General features: G+C 37.2%; 1 long non-coding RNA gene across 2 annotated transcripts in view; it reads left to right on the forward strand.

Annotated features, from left to right (window-relative positions):
• The window catches only part of LOC145536404 (uncharacterized), a 584,758-nt gene that overhangs the window by 544,534 nt on the left and 21,777 nt on the right, over positions 1-18,447 (forward strand). For both annotated transcript variants that reach the window (XR_014075827.1, XR_014075826.1), the window contains one exon: positions 11,153-11,339. This is a non-coding gene — a long non-coding RNA (uncharacterized LOC145536404). The remainder of the gene's footprint in view (positions 1-11,152; positions 11,340-18,447) is intronic.

Here is an 18,447-nt window from a genome sequence, read left to right on the forward strand (position 1 = left end):
GTGAAATGTCTTTGCAAGTATTTTGTCATTAAACAAATACTGGATTTTGTTATTAAGTTGTGGAGCTCTTTATACATTGTGTAAAGAAATCTTTTGTCATATATAAGACTTATGAATATTTTCTCCCAGTTTCTGACTGTTTTTCCAATTAGTGGATTTTGGAGAGCATAAATTTTTAATTTTGATGAAGTTAATTTAATTTTTTTATGTTCATTGTTTCTTTTCTAAGACATATTGTTGCACCAAGTATGAAAATTTTTTCTCCTATTTTAATAAATATAGATTTTTGCTATATACATTTTCATATACCTTTTAGAATAACTTTGTAAATTTCTACAGAAATAGTCACAGGGATTTTAATCAAGAACACATTAAATCAACAGGTCAATTTGGGGGAAATTTTATTTTATCAACACTGAGTCTTCCAACTGATGGTGGTTTTAATGAAATCATATATGACATTTTAAGTTTTAACTTTTGTTCACAACATATATAAATAAAATTTGATATTGGCCTTCTTCTGCTAAATTTACTTACTGGCTATTATAGATTATTATAGAATCCTTAGGATGGTCTATATATGTGCTCATACCATCTCTGAATAAACATGGTTTACTTTTTCCTTCTCTGTCAGTATGCCTTTTATTTCTTTGTCTTACCTTATTGCCAAATTCTGACTTAAACTGAAGAAGGTAGGGAAAACCACTAGACCATTCAGGTATGACCTAGATCAAATCACTTATGAGTATACAGTGGAAGTGACAGATAGATTTAAGGGACTAGACCTGATAGACAGAGTGCCTGATGAACTATGGACAGAGGTTCGTGACATTGTACAGGAGACAGGGATCAAGAAAATCCCCATGGAAAAGAAATGCAAGAAAGCAAAATGGCTGTCTGAGGAGGCGTTACAGATAGCTGGGAAGAGAAGAGAAGCGAAAAACAAAGGAGAAAAGGAAAGATATTCCCATCTGAATGCAGAGTTCCAGAGAATAGCAAGGAGAGATAAGAAAGCCTTCCTCAGCGATCAGTGCAAAGAAATAGAGGAAAACAGCAGATTGGGAAAGACTAGAGACCTCTTCAAGAAAATTAGAGATACCAAGGGAACATTTCACGCAAAGATAGGCTCGATAAAGGACAGAAATGGTATGGACCTAACAGAAGCAGAAGATACTAAGAAGAGAAGGCAAGAATACACAGAAGAACTGTACAAAAAAGATCTTCACGACACAGATAATCACGATGGTGTGATCACTCACCTAAAGCCAGACATCCTGGAATGTGAAGTCAAGTGGGCCTTAGAAAGCATCACTACGAACAAAGCTAGTGGAGGTGATGGAATTCCAGTTGAGCTATTTCAAATCCTCAAAGGTGATGCTGTGAAAGTGTTGCACTCGATATGCCAGCAAATTTGGAAAACTCAGCAGTGGCCACAGGACTGGAAGAGGTCAGTCTTCATTCCAATCCCAAAGAAAGGCAATGCCAAAGAATGCTCAAACTACCGCACAATTGCACTCATCTCACATGCTAGTAAAGTAATGCTCAAAATTCTCCAAGCCAGGCTTCAGGAATATGTGAACCGTGAACTTCCAGATGTTCAAGCTGGTTTTAGAAAAGGCAGAGGAACCAGAGATCAAGATGCCAATATCCGCTGGATCATCGAAAAAGCAAGAGAGTTCCAGAAGAACATCTATTTCTGCTTTATTGACTATACCATAGCCTTTGACTGTGTGGATCACAATAAACTGGGGAAAATTCTGAAAGAGATGGGAATTCCAGACCATCTGACCTGTCTCTTGAGAAACCTGTATGCAGGTCAGGAAGCAACAGTTAGAACTGGACATGGAACAACAGACTGGTTCCAAATAGGAAAAGGAGTACGTCAAGGCTGTATATTGTCACCCTGCTTATTTAACTTCTATGCAGAGTACATCATGAGAAACGCTGGGCTGGAAGAAACACAAGCTGGAATCAAGATTGCCGGGAGAAATATCAATAACCTCAGATATGCAGATGACACCACCCTTATGGCAGAAAGTGAAGAAGAACTAAAGAGCCTCTTGATGAAGGTGAAGGAGGAGAGTGAAAAAGTTGGCTTAAAGCTCAACGTTCAGAAAACTAAGATCATGGCATCTAGTCCCATCACTCCATGGGAAATAGATGGGGAAACAGTGTCAGACTTTACTTTTTTGGGCTCCAGAATCACTGCTGATGGTGACTGCAGCCATGAAATTAAAAGACGCTTACTCCTTGGAAGGAAGGTTATGGCCAACCTAGATAACATGTTTAAAAGCAGAGACATTACTTTGCCAACAAAAGTCCGTCTAGTCAAGGCTATGGTTTTTCCAGTGGTCATGTATGGATGTGAGAGTTGGACGGTGAAGAAAACTGAGCGCTGCAGAATTGATGCTTTTGAACTGTGGTGTTGGAGAAGACTCTTGAGAGTCCCTTGGACTGCAAGGAGATCCAACCAGTCCATCCTAAAGGAGATCAGCCCTGGGTGTTCATTGGAAGGACTGATGCTGAAGCTGAAACTCCAATACTTTGGCCACCTCATGCGAAGAGTTGACTCATTGGAAAAGACCCTGATGCTGGGAAGTGTTGGGGGCAGGAGGAGAAGGGGACGACAGAGGATAAGATGGTTGGATGGCATCATCGACTCGATGGAAATGAGTTTGGGTAAACTCCGGGAGTTGGTGATGGACAGAGAGGCCTGGCGTGCTGCAATTCATGGGGTCGCAGAGAGTCGGACACGACTGAGCGACTGAACTGAACTGATTGATACCTCATTAAACTGTAGTCATGCAGTATTTATATTTTGGTTGAAAGCTGGGTATTTTGACTATGATAATCTGGTACTTCTGGAAATCGTATTTTCCTCTCTTCCCTAGTTTGTTGTTGATACGTTTTGCAGCCATGTTTTGTTTTGTTCTGTGATTTTATGAACAAATTTCATAAATTCTAGATTGTTTGTTTTATCTTACTACTGAAGCCCCTGTTCCATTAATTTAGTGGTGAGCTGGTTACTGAATAGAGATTTTCTAAATGTCTTGAGCTTGACTCTGCATGAGTGTTGAGGCATACCTTCAGTGCTCAGCAAGGAGTTTACAATTCTGCCGTAACCTTCAATTCGTATTTGCACAAGCCCTGAAGTTTGGCAATAGGTAGGTGCTTAAAATCTTCTCACATCTTGTAAGAGCATGTACCCAGCCCTGGGCATACATATGACCTTTTAGACTTCCAGGAATATGTGAAACCTTTCAAAGTCCTTATTTCAAAGATTCTCATTCCCTAGCTTTATTGCTCAAGATTTTGGCTATTTTTTGCCCACACTGGTATTAGTTAACTCAAGAAGTAACAGCTAATACATTTGCTTTTAAATGTTTTCCACACGTCTCCTTCCCCTTGGTAGCTGCTTTAGCATTTAGAAAGTTTTGTTAGGCACAATAAAGACAGGTCCTGTGATAGATAGAGCCCTTCAGAGACCCATAAAATGAGTCAAAACTAACAAGCACTTTTTTTTTTTTTGAGAATATGGTCCATTTTTCTCTCTCTGGTATACCTGCACTGATAATCCCAGCTATTGTCTTCAAGTCCATTGCCATACTGAGGAGGTGGAGATAGTTACCACGATGAGTCAAAATACCATGAAGTTCTTTTTTTAAAATCGAGTTTTTAATTGGAGGAAAATTGCTCTCCAAAGAAGACATAAATATGTCTGGTAAACACAAGAAAAGATGTGCAACATCACCCAAATGCAAATTAAAACAACAGTGAAGTTACCTCACACCAATCAAAAGGGCCATTATCAAAAAATCTATAAACAATAAATGCTGGAGAGGATGTGGAGAAAAGGGAATCCTCCTGCACTGTTGGTGAGAAGGCAAATTGATACAGCCACTATGGAAAACAGTATTAAGATTCCTTAAAAAACTAGGAATAAAACTGCATACGATCCAGCAATCCCACTACTGGACATATACTCTGAGAAAACCATGAAATTCTTTTACAAAGATTCAGCTATATTTTCTTAAGTGTTCACCTCTCTGCTAAAAGTTTTGGTTTAGAGTCTACAGTTCCAAACAAGTTTGGTTTAAAAGTCTACAGCTCCAAAAAAATTTGATAGTTTTGTCACTTTATTTGCAGAAGGATGCAGACTTTCAGATTTTGATCATTTGCCATTTTTGCTGCTGTCATTTAAAAATAGACTACATGTGTCTTTAGTAAAAAATGCTGTGTGTGTATATATATATGTGTGTGTGTGTGTGTGAGCGTGTATATATACATCTTTTGACACTTGTTTCTTTTACCATCTGATATTTTCTGGTTCATATATTTTTGATAAATTTCTCAATTTCTAGTCTGCTGATAATACTATTCCTCATGCTATAGTGCTGTTACCAATTTATTAATTTTTCATGCCTCATTATTATTATGAAGGATTTTGGAGAAAGTGTATGCTCAGTCCACTATCTTGAACTGAACACCTAATGTTATTGAACATGGTGACAATATAAAGAACATAATAAATAATAGAAGAAATTAGATATATCCTTTATTAGCACTAGATTAAATACTGTTTTAGTATAGTAAAAGCCCTTTTATTCTTTACTATTTATTATTTATTCCCAGACATTTTTAAAATGAGGGAAATGTGCTGTTTTTAATCAAATACCTATTCAGTATTTAATATACTGGCCATATTTTTGCCTATTTTCTTCCTTGAAGTGAAGGATTATATAATACTATTCTTAACACCTCAGTTTGTACTAGTCACTGTTATAGTATTTTTTTCAGTTTCTTTCAGTATTTATTTTCCGGGGGCTTACTTTGAGATTTTGGCATTTATAAGTTGAGATTGTTCTGAAATTAACTTTTTTAAAAAGTGATCACTAAAAAATTTTATTGTGTTAGGATAGGTTTATACAACACTTTGGAAATCTATTAAGTAGAATAAAAGAGATCAGTGGCATTGCTGTGAAGGGCAGGAGGCCTTGAAGACTAAGGGTGGAGCTCATATGCCATGCTTTTACTACCTCAAAATTTGTTTTTTTTTAAATGTTTAATAATGAAACATTGAAAAATAACTAACATGAATTGAAATAATCCGCTCTTTTGAAACTTTGGAAGCACCTATGCTTTAAAAAGTTTGTCAAATGCATTGAGCCTAACCTCATCATTTTTAAAAAGTGTTCTAGGTTATTCGTTTATTTAGGTTTTCTAATTTTTGTCTATTTGCATTTTCATGGGAAATGTTCAACATAGGTTAGCATATATTCACACATCTTATTAACTTATTCTTTTAAAAAATGCAATTTCTGTTTTGGTTGATTTCATAGTCATTTTGTGTAATATTTTGATTTTCTCTACCTTTCAAAACATTTTTTTTATTGAAATAACATTGGTGTATAACATTATATAAGTTTCATGTATACAACATATATATATATGTATATATATATATATTACTGCTTATATATATCCTACAGTGTGCCCACCACCAAAAATATTTCCATCTATCACCCTACAGGTGACGCCCTTTATCCATTTAGCCCTCATCCTACCCCTTTCCTTCTGGTACCCATTACTCTCTTCTCTATATCTACATGTTTATTTTTGTTTGGTTTGTTCATTTATTTTTTGTTTGGTTTTATATTCCACTTATGAGTAAAACCATATTGTATTTGTCTTTCTCCATCTCACTTATTTCACTTAGCATCATATACTCAAGGTTCATTGATGTTAGGATTTTGTTTCGATTTTATTGTTTTGAAAAGAAAAAAAAGAATTATCTCTTAATTTTTAGTATGCTTTAAGTGTTGCAACGGGGAATAGGGTGGATTCCAGAAAAGGGTATTGTTCCCAAAAGACAAATTTTTCTTTGAAAAGTTAAGAAAAATGATCTCACAACACTATAAAATGATCTCACAACAATATAAAATATTGTTGTTTATTGTAGTAAATCTGTGGGATCTTAGTTTCCTGACCAGGGATTAAACCCATGCCCACTGCAGTGTGGAAGCATGGTGCCTTAACCACTGGGCCCTTCAGGGAATTCTCAAGTTATTTCTTAAAGTATAGTCGACTTTCAATGTTATTAACTTCTGCTATACAGCATAATGATTCAGCTTTTTATATTTTGCATGTATATATATACATATTGTTTGGAGAAGGCAATGACAACCCACTCCAGTACTCTTGCCTGGAAAATCCCATGGATGGAGGAGCCTGGTAGGCTGCAGTCCATGGGGTCACGAAAAGTCGGACACGACTGAGCGACTTCACTATCACTTTTCACTTTCATGCATTGGAGAAGGAAATGGCAACCCACTCCAGTGTTCTTGCCTGGAGAATCCCAGGGATGGGGAAGCCTGGTGGGCTGTCATCTATGGGATCGCACAGAGTTGGACACGACTGAAGTGACTTAGCAGCAGCAGCAGCGTATACATATCGTTTAGTCGCTAAGTTGTGTCAGACTCTTGTGAGTCTATGGATTGTAGCCCGTCAGGCTCCTCTGTCTGTGGGATTTCCCAAGCAAGAATACTGGAGTGGGTTGCCATTTATTCGTTCTCCAAGGGATCACTACTTATTAGAAAAATGCAAATCAAAACTTTTTATATTCTTTTCCATTATAGTTTATTACAGAATATTGAATATAGTTCTCTGTGCTATATGGTAGGACCTTGTTTATCCATTCTATATATAATAGTTTGCATCCACTAAACCCAAACTCCCAAACCATCCGTCCCCCACCCCACACCTTGGTACTTATGCTGAGTGAAGTCAGACAGAGAAGGACAAATATCACATATTTCTCATATATAGAATCCTTTAAAAAATGGGAGAATTGAACTTATTTACAAAACAAAAATGTAGTCATAGATGTAGACAGCAAACTTATGGTTACCAGGGGAAAAGGAGGGGTAGGGATAAATTGGGATTGACATATGTACACTACTATATATAACTAATAAGAACCTACTGTATAGCATAGGAATCTCTACTCAATACTATGTAATGTCCTATATGAGAAAATCTTAAAAAGAGTGAATATATGTATAACTGATTCACTTTATAGCAGAAAGTAACACAGCATACCATTGTTAATCAGCTATACCCCAATACAAATTTTTAAATTAAAAACAAAATAAGATGAGGGACTTCCCTGATGGTCCAGTGGTTAAGAATCTGTCCTGAGTTGCAAGGGATGAGGGTTGATCCCTGGTCTGGAAACTAAGATCCTACATGCTGCAGAGTGACTAAGCCTGTGCACTGTAACTATGAGCCCCCGTGCCACAACTAGAGAATCCATGCACCACAGTGAAAGATCTTGCGTGATGCAATGAAGGCCCCATGTCCTGCTACTAAGATCCTACACAGCTAAATAAGTAAATATTTTAAAAAGTTTTCTCTCTGTAACCTAACCACATGGGGCAGATATTAGATTGCCAACTACTTAGTAGTGCCATATGCAGAAATGGTTTCTTTAGAAGAGCTGGGTCATTTTCTTGAGGAGTGATGCATTGCAACATTATTCCTGGCTATTTCAGGTAACAACACTGTTTAAAAAATCTGAGCACTCTAATGGTTCTAATTCATATTAAATAATTATCATCATCCTATCTGGATTGCTCTAAGATTGTGAACTAGGCTGAGAAACACAGGCAGTTTCTCGTTCTAATTACTTTGTAAAGAATGTAAAAAAGGACTCATGATTATTTGGCTTGGGAATTCACAAATAATGCAGATTGCTTTGATATGCCATTTTCCTTTGTGACTTATTTCTTTCTCATTAAAATGTAATAATGCTAATGCAATGAGCAATTTAAGGAACCATACTTACAATATTTCATTTAGTACTCAAAATTTTTACTTCATCTTATCATTTTCAAAATGTAGTTGAAAAACTTCTAGCACAGTAAACAAGTGATAAAAATCACCCAAATAAATGATTTTTACTTAAGAGGTTCTGTTAATTAACTGTGAAGACAAATTTTCTCTTTGATTTACCAAGAAATTCCCATGTGACCACTGTGCTCTTGATCAAAGACAAAGTATATGGATGACTTTTGAACAAGGTGACCCTCTTCTCTTCTGTTTTAATCAGTGCATGTATATCATTTTGGAAAACCACCGAGTAGACCTCATTATTTAGTGGATCTCATGGCTATTCTTATTCTAGTTAAATGAGTTATTGGCACTTAAAAGAAGATAAAAAAGTATTATGTAGTTATTTCTAAGGCAGTATGCCAGGTCACTCCTTGAACTCTACATAGAAGAGAGTTAATAATAATTATTGGCTCAGTGGTAAAGATTCTGCCTGCAGTGCAGGAGACTCAGGTTCAATCTCTGGGTCAGGAAGATCCCCTAGAGGAGGACATAACAACCCATTCCAGTATTCTTGCCTGAAGAATCCCATGGACAGAAGAGCCTGGTGGGCTACAGTCCATAGGGTCGCACAGAGTTGGACACGATTGAAGTGACTGAGCATACACAATAATTTTCTACACCAGCAACTCTATTTCTAAAGAAAATCAGTCATTGCAGTTTCCTAGACTCAGTAATTTGCCAAGTAACTGGTTCCCACCAACAGCCTCCAGAAAAATTTAATATCTAGATTTACTAATAAATCTTGAAAACATCAAAAGCTAAAGGCAGGAACACCACTAGTTGAATGTTCTTGTTACAATACAGATTCTAGAATCCAAGCACCTTAGAATCACATCCCAGCTTCATAACTATTAACTATGTAACCTTAGGCAATGACCTTGTTTCTCTGAGTTTCCTTATGGGAAAAATAGGATAATATCAATCAAATAATAATCTCAAGAATTGAATCCAAATATTTCTTTAAAATGTATAACATTATAGCATAAAATGAATCTTCCACAAATGATAACATGGCTGCTGCCACTGATGGTGCAGTTTAGCAGTTTTTTATAATGCTCTTGGGTATTTAATAAAGACTCAACAGGAATGTTTATATCAGTTTTATTTCTAATACTCTATATTTGAATATCTATCAACAGATGGTTAAGCCAATTGTGTTATCTCCGTGGAATACAATAGAATACTCCTTATCAATAAAAGGGAACCAACTACTAATAGAAATAGTAATATGGATGAATCTATGAAATACTACATACCATACACTGCTTGAAGTGAAACTGTTCATTGCACAGGCATATCCGACTCTTTGCAACCCCATGAACCGTAGCCTGCCAGGCTCCTCTGTCCGTGGGATTCTTCAGGCAAGAATACTGTATTGGGTAGCCATTCTCTTCTCCAGGGGAACTTTCTGACCCAGGGATCAAACCTGGGTCTCCTGCATTGCGGGCAGATTCTTTATCATCTGAGCCATCATGGAGTTCCACCATGCACTGCTTACTTATTATTATTGTGCAATTCTACAAGTAGATAACTACAAATAATTCCCAACCTAATCCAGCCATTTTATCAATACCTAGGCTTCCTCTCTCTCTCTCTCTCTCTCTCTATATATATATATATATATATACACATGTATATATATATATATGTATGTATGTATGTAAATGTTTCTTATATTTTGATGCTAATTTCAAATTTTCCAGTTGTTAAAGGTGGAAATAGTGTCCCTCAATGTCAGTTGAGACATGATATCCTTCCTTCTAGGTATGACACATTTAATTATCCTATGCATTTTTTTTCTCTTTTATCACTCTCTATGTACTATCTCAGACATCAACAGTTAAGCATGCTTGTATCTCTCCCACCATAATTAGAATCAAGCACATAAAATATTTCATCAATCCCATTTGTCTGCCTAAATTTTATCTTTTGCAGATTTCTGAAACAAGTGCCTTTTTTTGAGCACAGTGTGTACACTAGAATCAATAGACTCAACAAAGTCAAAATCAGTTTATATACACAAACATATTCAAGTATAAATATATAATTATAGTGTAATGTGTATTATAGATATCTGTATGTATAGATATCTGTGAGATATGTATGGCTTACAATGTGTCATAGGTGTAAAGAATCCACCTGTCAAGCAGGAGTCATGGGTTCGATCCCTGGGTCAGGAAGATCTACTGGAGAAGGGAATGGCAACCCACTCACAGTATTAGCAACCCAACTTTCCAGTATTCTTGCCTGGAAAATCCCATGGACAGAGGACCCTAGCAGGCTACAGTTATGGGGTCACAAAGAGTCAGACACGACTGGGCATCTGAGCATGCATGCATGAGAAATATATATACTCAGATTATTTATTTGGCATGCTGGAGACTCAGTACAGCTGATTGTGTAATTCCAGTACAAATTTAAATAGGAGAGCTGATGCTCTAGATTCTAGTTTGAAAGTCAGCAGGATTTTTCAGTTCTAGACTGAAGGCACAAAAGATCCATGTCTCAGCACAGGCACAATGGGATCACTCTTAACTCAGCCTTTGTGTCCTATTGAGATCTTCAGTTGGATGGATGAGGCTCACACACATTAGGGAGGGCAGTGTGCTTTACTAACTCCACTGATTCAGTGTTTATTTCATTCAGAAATAACCTCAGAGGGATTTCCCTGCTGCTCCAGTGGTTAGGAATGTCACTGTTGTAGCCCAGGTTTGATCCCTGGTTGGGGAACTAAGATCCTGCAAGCACTGTGACGTGGCCAAATATATATATCCTCAGAGACAAACACAGAATATTATTATTTGAGCAAATGTATGGGTACCCTGTGACCTAATCAAGTTGACACACAAAATTAACCATTGCAAATTTAACCCTTGTCAATATGACACCTATTCAGAGCCTTAAACCATACTTAATCTCTATACAAAGACAAATACAAGGTAATACTTTCACCTAATATGATATAACTTATCCTGAGTATAACTGAAAACATACAAAACCTTTCACAAAAAGGGAAGGTAAAGTTATTGAGTGATGGTTACTCATGTCCTTAATATCCTGTTACTTAAATAACTATAAATATTATGATAAAAAATCTATATATTATGTGTAATATAAGAAGATAAAAGAGAGAAAACAATTGCTAGATAGATAATGATAACACAAATGTCCTAACAAAATAAGGAGAAATGAAGATTTTAACTGTCATGGCTATTTTCTCCTTATTTTTTCACTCTCCATTATGTATTCCCTATGCTTTTAGCAAACCCTTCACCTGATCAAAGGCTTCCCTGGTGGCTCAGACTGTAAAGAATCTGCCTGCAATGCAGAAGAACTGGGTTTGATCCCTGGGTTTGGGAAGATCTGAAGAATGGAATGGCAACTCACTTCAGTATTCCTGCCTGGAGAATCCCAAGGACAGAGGAGCCTGGCAGGCTACAGGCTATGGGGTAAGTCAGACACAACTGAGCAACTAACACTTTGAATTTTCACCTAGCCATGGTTCTTTACTTAGGGGAGGGACCCAAACCATCCCTCCAAGAGATTCTGGGTATTAGTAGTTCTGCCTGTATTGGGTTATTATAGTTTTTTTACTGACATTAATCACAGGGCATGGTGACACTAAAAAATACTCTAAAAGATCTCCCATATTCCAACATATTCTTCCTTGCCTTCATTGTGGAGTAGTAGTCCATTTTCCACTTGGTAGTCAGGAACTATCACCCCGGCTAGCAGTAACTCTCTCCTTTTCCTGTTCATTCAGGCACATAAGGAGACCAAAATGGCCAGGTGGTATTCTTAACTTTCATTTCAATGGAGTCACTGTTGTGTCTCCTGGTGGAAGAATTCTTCCCTTGGGAGCTAAGTACTCTAGGCCAGCAGAGCATAAGGTCACAGGAAGCAAAGATTTTTATGTGATACTGGGGCTCACTTTGTTATTGAGAAAAGCAAGTTACTAGGTAAAATAAATGCTTGAAGTTCTGCCCAATCAGAAAATTTCCTTTCACTACTATCCTTCAGGAAAGCACTATAGCCCCCCTCTTACAGGTAATGCCTACGTATCATACAGAAACATCTATAAAACAGGCCCAAGTCTTCTCTTCCTTAGTCCACTGACTATTGGGAAAACCTCCATGAGGCCAAGAAGCAGGCAGAGAGAGAGAAGGTAGTATAGCAGAAATGGGGACCCAGAAGCATTTGGAACACTTCTTCATGTAACTTACTTGTGCCTTGACTGCCTGCCTAGCTTGACTTGTATATAGGATATCCACTTGATGAAGGAGTGCTCCTGTGCATGCCTAAATTTACAGTGTGGTGAGTCAAATAACACCCAGTTCAGATGGGCAGCTCAGGTTACCTGGTAACTTAGTGCCCCATGACCAAGTATTCATTTTCTACTAAAGCCCAGTAGCAGGCCCATAACTTTCTCCTCAAAAGGGAAGTAATTGTCCACAGAGAATGGTGGCATTTGCTCCAAAATTCGAGGAATCTTCTCTGCAGTTCACCTATAGTAGCCTACTAGAGGCTCCTAACAGCCTCCCTGTCTTCCACTGACACTTCAAGCACCATTGGACCTGAGGGATCATATTGCAAGTGTGTAAAACAGCTTGCACAGCAGTCTGGACCTGTTGCAGAACCTTCTCTTATTCAGGGCCCCACAAAAATATAGTAGCTTTTAGGGTCACTTAATAAATAAGTTAGAAAAACACTCAAATAAGGACTTTCTCCTCCAAAATCCAAAGAGGTCCATTAGGCATTGCACCTAATTTTTGGTTGTAGGAGAGTCAGATATAACAACTTACCCTTCTTGACATGCTCCACATCACCAGATTCCCAGAAATTTTACTGAGGTGGAAAGACTGAATTTTGTGGGATTAAACCTTACCTTCTGACACACAAATGTTTCAACAGTAAGACTAGAATAGTTCTTCTTCCTTGCTCATTGGGTCCCATCAGCATAATGTCATCTATGTAATGGACCAGTGTTACATCTTGTGGAAAGGAAAGGCAATCAGGATCCCTGTGAACTAAATTATGACATATGGCTGGATAGTTGGTATACTGCATTAGAACAGAGAAGATAGATCTCTGGCCTTGCCATTTGTATGCAAACTACTTGTGCTGATCTTTATTGACAGGGATAGAGAAAAATGCATTTGCCAGATCAATAACTACAGACAAGGTACCAGAGGATATGATAAATTGCTCAAACAATGAAACCACATCTGGTACAGAGGCTGCAGTTGGAGTCACCACCCAGTTAAGCTTACAATAATCTGTTGTCATTTTCTAAGATCCACTGTCTTCTGCACAGGATAAATAAGCAAGTAAAATGGGGATGTGGTAGGAATCACCACTTCTTATCTTTCAAGTCCTTGATTGTAGCACCAACTTCTTCAGTCCCTTCAGGAATGCAACATTGCTTTTCATTATTATTTTGCTGCATAGAGGCAGTTCTAATGGCTTCCATTGGGCCTTTCCCACTATAACATCCCTCACTGGACAGGTCAGGGAACCAATGTTGCGGTTATGCCAGCTACTGAAGTTTTCTATTCCACTTCTGGATTCCAGAACAGGATGAGTTCAGGGATCACTGAGCCCGCCATGAGATGAAATGAGGTAAAATTATTTTACCTCCATAAACCCCTACTCTTTTGGTGGACTACAATGACATTTCAGGTCTCCTGAAGTTAGGACTCTGTTTTATGATTTAAATTAGACTTTTGCTTACTTGATCTAGAACTTTTCTGACTATTAAGATCAAGTAATAATTTAGTAGCCTTCCTAACATATCTACAAAAGTCATGATCAACTAGCCAGTGTCATAGATCGTGAAAATGAGATGATTGTTTGACGCAACTGTCCAGTATGGTAACCATGCCATCTTGCCTTTAGTGATTAAGTGTCACCACATGACACTGTCACCCTGGGAACTTACTACTCCCATTGCACTTAGGTTTCCCAATTCACTGATTGCGTTTCCCACTGAAAGGTCTGGCCTACAGAGAAGACTACAGGACTTTTCTTTTCTTTCTTTTTTTTTAATTAGTTTATTTATCTATTTTTAAACTTTACAATACTGTATTTGTTTTGTGATGCATTGACATGAATCTACCATGGGTATACATGTTTTCTGTCTCCAGAACCCCCCTCCCACCTCCCTCCCCATCCCATCCCTCCAGGTCATCCTGGTGCACCAGCCCCGAGCACCCTGTATCATGCATCGAACCTGGACTGGTGATTCGTTTCACATATGATAATTTACATGCTTCAATGCCATTCTCCTATATCCTCCCACCCTCGCCCTCTCCCATAGAGTCCATAATACTGTTCTATTTATCTGTGTCTCTTTTGATGTCTCGCATAAAGGGTTATCTTTGCCAGTTAACTACATACCATATATATGTGTTAGTATACTGTATTGGTGTCTTTCTTCCTGGCTTACTTCACTCTGTATAATAGGCTCCAGTTTCATCCACCTCATTAGAACTGATCCAAATGTATTCATTTTAAGGCCGAGTAATATTCCACTGTGTATATGTACCACAGCTTCCTTATCCATTCGTCTGCTGATGGACATCTAGGCTGCTTCCACATCCTGGCTATTATAAACAGTGCTGCGATGAACATTGGGGTACATGTGTCTCTTTCAAATCTGGTTTCCTCAGTGTGTATGCCCAGCAGTGGGATTGCTGGGTCATATGGCAGTTCTATTTCCAGTTCTTTGAGGAATCTCCACACTGTTCTCCATAGTGGCTGTACTAGTTTGCATTCCCACCAACAGTGTAAGAGGGTTCCCTTTTCTCCACACCCTCTCCAGCATTTATTGCTTGTAAACTTTTGGATAGCAGCCATTCTGACGGGCGTGAAATGGTACCTCATTGTGGTTTTGATTTGCATTTCTCTAATAATGAGTGATGTTGAGCATCTTTTCATGTGTTTGTTAGCCATCTGTGTCTTCTTTGGAGAAGTGTCTGTTTAGTTCTTTGGCCCACTTTTTGATTGGGTCGTTTATCTTTCTGGAATTGAGCTGCAGGAGTTGCTTGTATAATTGTGAGATTAATTGTTTGTTGCTTCGTTTGCTATTATTTTCTCCCATTCCGAGGGCTGTCTTATCACCTTGCTTATAATTTTCTTTGTTGTGCAAAAGCTTTTAATTTTAATTAGGTCCAATTTGTTTTATTTTTGCTTTTACTCCCAGTATTCTAGGTGGTGGGTCATAGAGGATCCTTCTGTGGTTTATGTAGAAGAGTGTTTTGCCTATGTTTTCCTCTAGGAGTTTTATAGTTTCTGCTCTTACATTTAGATCTTTAATCCATTTTGAGTTTATATTTGTGTATGGTGTTAGAAAGTGTTCTAGTTTCATTCTTTTACAAGTGGTTGACCAGTTTTCCCAGCACCACTTATTAAAGAGATTGTCTTTTCTCCATTGTATATTCTTGCCTCCTTTGTCAAAGATAAGGTGTCCATAGGTACGTGGATTTATCTCTGGGCTTTCTGTTTTGTTCCATTGATCTATATTTCTGTCCTTTTTCCAGTACCATACCGTCTTGATGACTGTGGCTTTGTAGTAGAGCCTGAAGTCAGGCAGGTTGATTCCTCCAGTTCCATTCTTCTTTCTCAAGATTGCTTTGGCTATTCGAGGTTTTTTGTATTTCCATACAAATTGTGAAATTATTTGTTCTAGTTCTCTGAAGAATACCGTTGGAAGCTTAATAGGGATTGCACTGAATCTATGGATTGCTTTGCGTAGTATACTCATTTTCACTATATTGATTCTTCCGATCCATGAACATGGTATATTTCTCCATCTATTTGTGTCCTCTTTGATTTCTTTCATCAGTGTTTTATAGTTTTCTATATATAGGTCTTTTGTTTGTTTAGGTAGATATATTCCTAAGTATTTTATTCTTTTCGCTGTGATGGTGAATGGAATTGTTTCCTTAATTTTTCTTTCTGTTTTCTCATTGTTAGTGTATAGGAATGCAAGGGATTTCTGTGTGTTAATTTTATAACCTGCAACTTGACTATATTCATTGATTAGCTCTAGTAATTTTCTGGTGGAGTCTTTAGGGTTTTCTATGTAGAGGATCATGTCATCTGCAAACAGCGAGAATTTTGCTTCTTCTTTTCCAATCTGGATTCCTTTTATTTCTTTTTCTGCTCTGATTGCTGTGGCCAAAACTTCCAAAACTATGTTGAATAGTCGTGGTGATAGTGGGCACCCTTGTTTTGTTCCTGACTTTAAGGGAAATGCTTTCAGTTTTTCACCATTTACGATAATGTTTGCTGTGGGTTTATCATATATAGCTTTTATTATATTGAGGTATGTTACTTCTCTTCCTGCTTTTTGGAGGGTTTTTTTTTTTTTATCATAAATGGATGTTGAATTTTGTCAAAGGCTTTTTCTGCATCTATTGAAATAATCATATGGTTTTTATTTATCAATTTGTTTCTGTGGTGCATTACATTGTTTGATTTGCAGATATTGAAGAATCCTTGCATCCCTGGGATAAAGCCCACTTGGTCATGATGTATGATCTTTTAAATATGTTGTTGGATTCTGTTCGCTAAGATTTTGTTAAGGATTTTTGCATCTATGTTCATCAATGATATTGGCCTGTAGTTTTCTTTTTTTGTGGCATCTTTGTCTGGTTTTGGTGTTAGGGTGATGGTGGCCTCATAAAATGAGTTTGGCAGTTTCCCTTCCTCTGCAATTTTCTGGAAGAGTTTGAGTAGGATAGGTGTTTGCTCTTCTCTAAATTTTTGGTAGAATTCAGCTGTGAAGCCATCTAATTATGGGCTTCTGTTTGCTTGAAGATTTCTGATTACAGTTTCAATTCATGTGCTTGTGATGGGTCTGTTGAGATTTTTTATTTCTTCCTGGTTCAGTTTTGGGAAGTCTTAGTTTTCTAAGAATTTATCCATTTTTTCCAAGTTGTCCATTTTATTTGCATATAGTTGCTGATAGTAGTCTCTTATGATCCTTTGTATTTCTGTGTTGTCTGTTGTGATCTCTCCATTTTCATTTCTAATTTTGTTGATTTGATTCTTCTCCCTCTGTTTCTTGGTGAGTCTGGCTAATAGCTTGTCAATTTTATTTATCTTCTCAAAGAACCAGCTTTTGGCTTTTTGATTTTTGCTATGGTCTCTTTTGTTTCTTTTCCATTTATTTCTGCCCTAATTTTTAAGATTTCTTTCCTCTACTAACCCTGGGGTTCTTCATTTCTTCCTTTTCTAGTTGCTTTAGGTGCAGAGTTAGGTTATTCATTTGACTTTTTTCTTATTTCTTGAGGTGAGCCTGTAGTGCTATGAATCTTCCCCTTAGCAGCTTTTACAGTGTCCCATAGGTTTTGAGTTGTTGTGTTTTCATTTTAATTCATTTCTATGCATATTTTGATTTCTCTTTTGATTTCTTCTGTGATTTGTTGGTTATTCAGCAGTGTGTTGTTCAGCCTCCATGTGTTGGAATTTTTAATAGTTTTTCTCCGGTAATTGACATCTAATCTTACTGCATTGTGGTCAGAAAAGATGCTTGGAATGATTTCAGTTTTTTTTGAATTTACCAAGACTAGATTTATGGCCCAGGATGTGATCTATTCTGGAGAAGCTTCTGTGTTCACTCAAGAAAAAAGTGAAATTCATTGTTTTGGGGTGAAATGACCTATAGATATCAATTAGGTCTAACTGGTCTATTGTATCATTTAAAGTTTGTGTTTCCTTGTTAATTTTCTGTTTAGTTGATCTGTCCATAGGTGTGAGTGGGGCATTAAAATCTCCCACTATTATTGTGTTATTGTTAATTTCCCTTTTCATACTTGTTAGCATTTGCCTTACATATTGTGGTGCTCCTATGTTGGATGCATATATATTTATAATTGTTATATCTTCCTGGATTGATCCTTTGATCATTATGTAGTGTCCATCTTTGTCTCTTTTCACTGCCTTTGTTTTAAAGTCTATTTTATCTGATATGAGTATTGCTACAACTGCTTTCTTTTGGTCTCTATTTGCATGAAATATCTTTTCCAGCCCTTCACTTTCAGTCTCTATGTGTCCCTTGTTTTGAGGTGGGTCTCTTGTAGACAACATATGTAGGGGTCTTGTTTTTGTATCCATTCAGCCAGTCTTTGTCTTTTGGTTGCGGCATTCAACCCATTTACATTTAAGGTAATTATTGATAAGTATGATACCGTTGCCATTTACTTTATTGTTTTGGGTTTCAGATTATACACCCTTTCTGTGTTTCCTGTCTAGAGAAGATCCTTCAGCATTTGTTGGAGAGCTGGTTTGGTGGTGCTGAATTCTCTGAGCTTTTGCTTGTCTGTAAAGCTTTTGATTTCTCCCTGATATTTGAATGAGATTCTTGCAGGATACAGTAATCTGGGCTGTATATTATTTTCTTTCATCACTTTAAGTATGTCCTGCCATTCCCTTCTGGCCTGAAGAGTTTCTATCGAAAGATCAGCTGTTATTCTTATGGGAATCCCCTTGTGTGTTATTTGTTGTTTCTCCCTTGCTGCTTTTAATATTTGTTCTTTGTGTTTGATCTTTGTT

Source organism: Giraffa tippelskirchi, chromosome X (genome assembly GCF_054371585.1).
Source record: "Giraffa tippelskirchi isolate mGirTip1 chromosome X, T2T-mGirTip1v1.2.pri, whole genome shotgun sequence".
Lineage (NCBI taxonomy): Eukaryota > Metazoa > Chordata > Mammalia > Artiodactyla > Giraffidae > Giraffa > Giraffa tippelskirchi.